The 7108-nt window shown below is 54.3% G+C and overlaps 1 pseudogene; it reads right to left on the minus strand.

Moving 5' to 3' along the window:
* Positions 1-4154: 4154 nt before the first annotated feature.
* On the minus strand, positions 4155-7105 carry LOC147331723 (uncharacterized; annotated as a pseudogene).
* Between the last annotated feature and the right edge of the window lie 3 nt (positions 7106-7108).

A 7108-nucleotide genomic window follows, 5' to 3' on the forward strand; every position in this document is an offset into this window, starting at 1 on the left:
CAACTGACTCAGTGAATCAAATGACTCAAAAAACCCGATTCACTTTGGTGAGTGACTCATTAAAACTCGATTCAGTAAAAAGAATCAAATTTACCATCACTAATTGACACTAGCAGTAAATTAAGTGAATAACTCTGTAATTGGTTTATATTCTTCTGGTTTTCTCTTTCAGAAGTGTCAGGCTTGACACATTGAACAAGTAGTCCAGCAGCCAATCTCAAGTGTCAGACCTTTTCTCTCTTTTTTTGTATTTTATTTATTAGCTTACTTTGTTAAGTAGTTGTTAAATAGTGTCGGCTCTATTTCTGCAACACATTGTGCGTTCAGCATATCCACGTTTATGTACAAGCTTGGGAACCTCCAAGCCATACTACATATCAGTTGACTTTTCAAGAGAAAAAGAGCAAATACACACCTACAACAAACAAGCATTAAAATGAGACTTTCTTTACACAAAAAACACTACCAGTTACAGCAAGTTAGGGCCCCATGCTTAGTGTGTCACCTGGTGAGGTACACATGACTAATGCTGCATCACCATCAGTGGTAGCCATCTGAGAGAAATATTTATAAACAGACATGGTGAATTGTACCACTACATGCAGATCATGACCATTTATGATGATCAGAAGTGAAAACATAAGTACAAGTAGACGTATACAAACACTTGGGTAGGACTGCTTGGTATAAATGCACTGGGTACCTCAAACAGCAACGCCTTCCTAAACCTAACGCAAGCATCTAATGAAAGTAAAACTATGCACTGAATGAATCTAGATTCAAAATGTGGCATCAAAGTTCAGTCTCATGATTTATGCTCCCCCACCAGCTTGTTGATAGCCACATTTAAAGCTACTATAAGAAATATAATTTGTACTTTTGAACAGCAATCTAGATCTATTGTGGACTTCCGAGTACAAACTTTTCTGTGTTGATTTTTGCTGGACTGGTCTTTGATAATAATCATCTGAATTTACAGCAAACACGAAGTGTCTTCATAGACTGAATGAAGAACCTGTTGTGTGTAATGAGAGCTTTATTGTTGTGTGACATAAGCTCCACAGTGATTGTCTATCTCTGTAGAGATACTAACAGAACAAACTTAACATATGAATTGTTTGGTGTATTAACAGAAATGGGAAGAAAGAGCATTTTGTGTGTGTGCATGTCATTTACTGAAGTCGCATATGCCAGGGGCCTCTAACCAAATATTGATAGAAAGACTAATATTACTTGTGGTTCCTGGGAAATTCAAAAGTAAAACGGCAGGCAGAGCCTTCATCTTCCAGGCCCATCTTCCATGGAACCAACTCCCAGTTTGGATTCAAGAGACAGACTCTATCTCTATTTTTGAGATTAGGCTTAAAATATTTCTAAAGGTTATAGTTAGCTGGACCCTCCCTTAATTACACTGCAATAGGCTAGGAAGCTATGCTGCTTGAGGTGACTGTTGTTGTGATTTGGCACAAATAAAACTAAACTGAATTCAAAATTCAAAACATCATCCAGTGCCTAATGAGCTGACTTCAACAGCTATTCTTTGTATTGCAGGCTGCGGGGCAGGCACTGTATCCAATAACCAAACAGTTAGAGTTTGGTTTAGATGACTGGGAAAACATCTACGCCAAACAAAGTCAAATGCAGCAAGCTTGTAAAACAGAGACGTTATTAGAGGGTGCAAAGAGAAGTAACCAGCATTTAGACAGAAAATGTCTCTCATGATGTCAGCAGGTACTTTTGACTGATTCAGTCTTTTATTGTGTATTATTTACATGGATAGCATATGATTTATGATTAGCATAATACCGTGTTTTAGCATCATCGATCAGCTGATAAAGCACTAGGTTACTTTTCACATACAGTATACAAGCACTCCTTTCCCATCAGCACTGCTTTGGTGGAGAAGACGTGTGACCAATGTGTAAAATTTTGATTTTATTCACAGCAGAACACAGGAAACATCTTGAATGTTTAAACTGAGAAAATCTGTTTATCCAGCACATCCCACAGATAACTGGGTTGAGTCAACACCTCAATCTCATTGCTGTGCTCCTCAAACCATTCCTGAAGCATTGTGTATTCTGACACCTTTCTATCAGAACCAGCATTATCTTTTTCACCAGCAGCTCGTCTGTTGGATCAGACCACACGGTGCCACTCAAGCCTCGGCCACTCATCACCCTGTCCCTGGTTTACCACTGTTCTTTCCTTGGACCACTTTTCATAGATACTGACCACCGCAGACCGGGAACACCGCACCAGAGGTACAGATTTAGAGATGATCTGACCATTCCAATTTGACCATAATTGAACAAACTCACTCAAATCCTCATGCTTGCCCATTTTTCCCCGCTTCTAACACATTGAGGATAAAATCTTCAGTTGCTCCGCAGTGTGAGATAGTATGACTCAGTTTGAACACTGTTTCTGTGTTCTGTTGTGAATAAACATGGTTTTATGAGAATCATAAATATCTTTACATTGTTTTATTTACATAATACACAGAGTGATGAAGCTATTCTGGCAGATCTTGCAGTGTTAGTGATTCATGAGTCAATCAATTGTCAATAAAGTCAATAAACTCAAAACGTACGGTTACGTTGTAACCTTGGTTCTCTTAGTGAGAGACTATCTCTCCACACCGTTACATATTCCATATGTATGGGGTACGACCCCCCTCTGGTCGTGGCGTGTGGATATTTCTTTAAGACACTCCGGCACGCCCGGCTACGCCCCACAGCTACGTATAAAACAGCTGTGCAGACGTGACACCGGTGATCGTTTGATCGGAACGCGTCTCCGAGTGGCCTCACGGTGGAGAGATAGTCTCTCACTAAGAGAACCAAGGTTACAACGTAACCGTACGTTCTCTAGCATATCGAGACTATCTCTCCACACCGTTACATATTCCATATGTACGGGGTAACTCTGTAAGACACCCCGCGAGGAGACAGTGCAACCGAACCGCCGAGAGTGAAGACCAAAGAACTATATACAAATACACATATGTACACACCACCCCGGTCAGGGCCAAGCCAGACGCGAAGGCCAAGCCGGGGGGTGGAGGTGCAGTCCGCAAGGTGCAAGACTGGCCTGAGCTGGTCCCGCGCAGGAACCGCAACAATCGGCCGCTCCCGGGCAGCCAGCAGGAGCTTGGCAGGCCGGGGCAAGGCTACTGCCGAAAGGCACCCAGCACCCGGTCCCCGAAGGACGGGCTGGAAGCCACATTCAAGCGGTAGAACCGCGTGAAGGTGGAGGCCGAGGACCACGTCGCTGCCTCACAGACAGAGGAGAGGGAGGCGCCTCTCCACAAAGCCCAGGAAGTGGCCACACTACGCGTAGAGTGGGCCTGAACGCCCAAGGGGAGAGGGACACCGGCCGAGGCATAAGCCTGGCGGATGGCCTCCACGACCCAGCGGGACAACCGGGGCTTGGACAGGGGCCTGCCAAGCAACCCAGGATGGAACGAGACGAACACCTGGTCCGTGGAACAAAACGGCCGAGTACGAGCAATGTACAGCGCCAGTGCACGAATGGGGCACAGGGCCCGGAGACGCTGCGCCGCCTCCTGATCCAGACCGCCAGTGGGGGCTGACCGCAACTCAACCGACTGGGAGAGGTGAAAATCGGAGAGGGACTTCGGCAGGAAGGCGGGGTTAGGCCGAAGGACCACCCCTTGACCGTCCGGTAGCCATCTGCAACAGTCACGATGGACCGACAGGGCCTGCAGCTCGCCGATTCGTCTAGCAGACGTAATAGCGAGGAGAAAAGCGGTCTTGAGCGACAGCCACTTCAACCCCGCTTCGTGCAGAGGTTCGAAGGGAGGGTGCGCAAGGGCACCAAGGACCAGGTCCAGATCCCAAGGGGGGACCGCGGAAATCGGGAAATCAAGACGGCATCGGCGTCACTAATGGCTGAGCGACCGAGGCGAACAGCCTTAATGGCAGCCACCAGGCCACGCAATGTGGCGGCAGCCCTGCCAGCCTCCAGCTGGGACTGCAGGAAGCTCAGGATGACGTCCACCGTCGCGCCATGGGGGTCCTGCCCGCGGGCCGCGCACCAGGCGGCGAACAGTCCCCAGCGGTAGCAGTAAGCAGCCCTGGTGGAAGGCGCCCGAGACTCCTGCATGGTGTCAATGACCGAGGCAGGGAGGCCTAAGGCGCCGAGCCCCTCCCTCTCAGGGGCCAGGCAGTCAGCCGCAGCCCTGCCGGGAAAGGATGGAACAGAGCCCCCTCGGCCTGCGACAGGAGGTCCCTCCGAATCGGGAGCGGCCAGGGCACGCCGTCCAGGAGGGGTGGAATGGCCGAAAACTAGGGCATGTGAGGCCATAGCGGGGCCACCAGAATGAGCCGCATCTCCTCGGTCTGAACTCGACAGAGGACCGAATGAAGGAGGGAGAAGGGGGGGAAGGCGTACAGGAGGACCCGGGGCCAGGGGTGTGCCAGGGCATCCCAGCCCAGGGGGGGATCGTCGGCCTTCAGGGAAAAGAACAGGGGGCAGTGGGTCAAAGTTCTTGAGGCAAAGAGGTCGACCGCTGCCCTGCCACACCGGCGCCAAATCCCGACCACCACCTGCGGGTGGAGTCGCCACTTCCCAGGGCACGGGCCCCCCCTGGACAGCATGTCCGCTGCCGTGTTCAGGGGTCCAGGCACGTGGACCACCCAGAGGGAGAGAAACCTGGGGTGGGCCCACAACCACAGTCTGGTGGCCATGTTGCAGAGGGGAGGAGAGCCCAACCCACCCTGGCGGTTGATATAGGCAGCCGCCACGGTGCTGTCCGTCCGGACAATAACATGAAACCCCCGCAGCCGAGGCGAAAAAAGCTGAAGTGCCAGGAACGCGGCTCGCAACTCCAGGACATTGATGTGTTGGGACAACCATGGGCCCGACCAGTGGCCGCTGACCCCGCAACCCTCGTGGACCGCCCCCCAGCCGACTGGGGAGGCGTCTGAGAAGACCACGAGCCGGCGAGTCACAGGACCCATCGCCTGACCCTGTCGAAGATTGACAGGGTCCCTCCACCACCGCAGGGCCCGGGCCAGGCCCCGGGAAACCAGCACGGTGGACAGGTGTGACCGCTGCGGGCAGAGGCCGAGAGACAGCAGGCAACGCTGAACCGGTCTCATGTGCAGGAGAGCCAATGGGACCACCTGCACTGTAGCAGCCATCAGGCCCATGAGGCGGAGACACAGTCCCCAGCGCACCCGAGAGTGGAGGCTGAAGGAGGCCAGGCACGCCCTGAGGACCCTCCGGCGATCTGCCGTCAGGGAGACCAAGGCCTTGACGGAGTCCAGGGACATGCCCAGAAAGGTGGTGGTTTGGGACGGCTCCAACCTGGACTTCTTGAGATTCAGGCGGAGTCCCAGAGCCTGAATGTGTGAGACCAACAGGGCAACATGGCTGCGACACTGCTCTTCCGAGGAAGCGCAGATAAGCCAGTCGTCCAAATAATTGAGAACCCTGACACCCCGCAGCCTCATAGGAGCAAGGGCGGCATCCATGCACCTGGTAAAGGTACGGGGCGCCAGGGAAATGCCAAAGGGGAGGACGCGGAACTCGAAGATCCGCCCCTCAAACCCAAACCTGAGGAACCGCCAGTGACCCTGCCAGATAGGGATCTGGAAGTAGGCGTCCTTCAGGTCGATGGTGGCAAACCAGTCCCCTGCAGCGATGGCCTGACGCACCCTGGGGACCGTGGGCATCTTGCACTTCAGGGGCCGGAGATAGCGATTGAGGCCCCTGAGGTCCAGAATGGGACGGAGACCCCCATCCCGCTTCGGGACCAAAAAGTAACGGGAGAAGAACCCCACCCGGCGGTCCCTGGCGTCCACCTCCCGTATGGTGCCCTTCGATAGAAGGGACCCCAGTTCCTTCCTCCCAAGGGTCTGCCCCCAGGGCCGACCAGGCAACCCTACGCTGTTCTGTAGCCAGGGAGGCGGGCAGGACGGCCTGGCCCGGGGAAACGTCAGGAAGGAGGGGGGCGGCCAGAGGACGACTGGCCCTTGGCACCCCGGCCCCCTCTCCGAGCCTGAGCGCGGCTGCCGCACCTACGAAAGGCCTCCAGCTGGGTCCGGAGATCTTCAGGACCCCAAGTAGGAGCAGCAGGGGCAGGCGACACAGAAGCATGAGCCCGCCCCACCCTGACCGGACGCTTGCGTAAGCCCCGCGACATCTCCTGCGTAGCACGGCGAGTCTCCGTAGCCTGCTGGAGGAGCAGAGCCGCACCGGGGCCAAACATGGCCGCAGGGTCGACCGTGAGCCTCATGAGGCAATCCTGGTCATCCGAACGGAGCCGGGACTGAGACAGCCAGAGATGGCGACGCGCCACCCAAAAAGCAGCCAAGGAAGAGCCCGTGGCAATAGCCTGATGTTTCATGAGTGAGGCTAGGAGAGAGGACGTGGACAGCAACTCACTCACGCCCTCCAGATTGCCCGAGGTAGCCTGCAATCGACGGGCCAAATGCCGCAGATGAAGCGATAATATGGCCGACGAATTAGACAGGCAGGCTTGGGTCGCCATAGACCTATGCAGCCGAGCCAAGAGGCCGTCCATGGTTTTCACATCCCTATTAGGGCACGCCGCCCGCCCCAGGAGGGAGCCCGAAGGGGCAACCAGGGGGGCCAGGGACGGATCAACCGGGTGAAGGGACCCACAGGCAATGCGCTCCCGGCCATGCATGGCCGAAAAGCGCTTACAGGCAAGGGACCAACGGTGCAGGGCCGCGGGGGCCTCAAACTGTGTGCACACCAGGTCCTGAAAATCAGGCAGCAGCGGCACCTGAGATAAGGAGCGCTGAGGCCGTGAAGCGTCATCAAACCGAGAAGGCGCCGAGACCGGCACCTCAGGGAGGGACAGCTCAAGCGCCCGGCACGCCCTCTCCAAAAGCTGAAAGAAACTCAACTGGCCAGACTCCGTGCCAGGGGAACCAGCAGGGGGCACCTCGGGAGACAGGGGGGAGGCATAGGAGGAGACGACGGAGGCCTGGTCAACGTCCGCCTCCCCATAGTCCACATTCAATGGCACAGGCCCAGGGGCGGAGTCACAGGAGGGAAAGGCATGGGAGGGGCCCGCAGGTCGACAAACGAGGAAGGGGACCCGGCCCATGGA

This window comes from Aulonocara sp. 'chitande type north' Nkhata Bay, linkage group LG4 (genome assembly GCF_057382095.1).
Source record: "Aulonocara sp. 'chitande type north' Nkhata Bay isolate Kocher_YH1m ecotype deep benthic linkage group LG4, A_spYH_male_GT1.1, whole genome shotgun sequence".
In the NCBI taxonomy this organism is placed as follows: domain Eukaryota; kingdom Metazoa; phylum Chordata; class Actinopteri; order Cichliformes; family Cichlidae; genus Aulonocara; species Aulonocara sp. 'chitande type north' Nkhata Bay.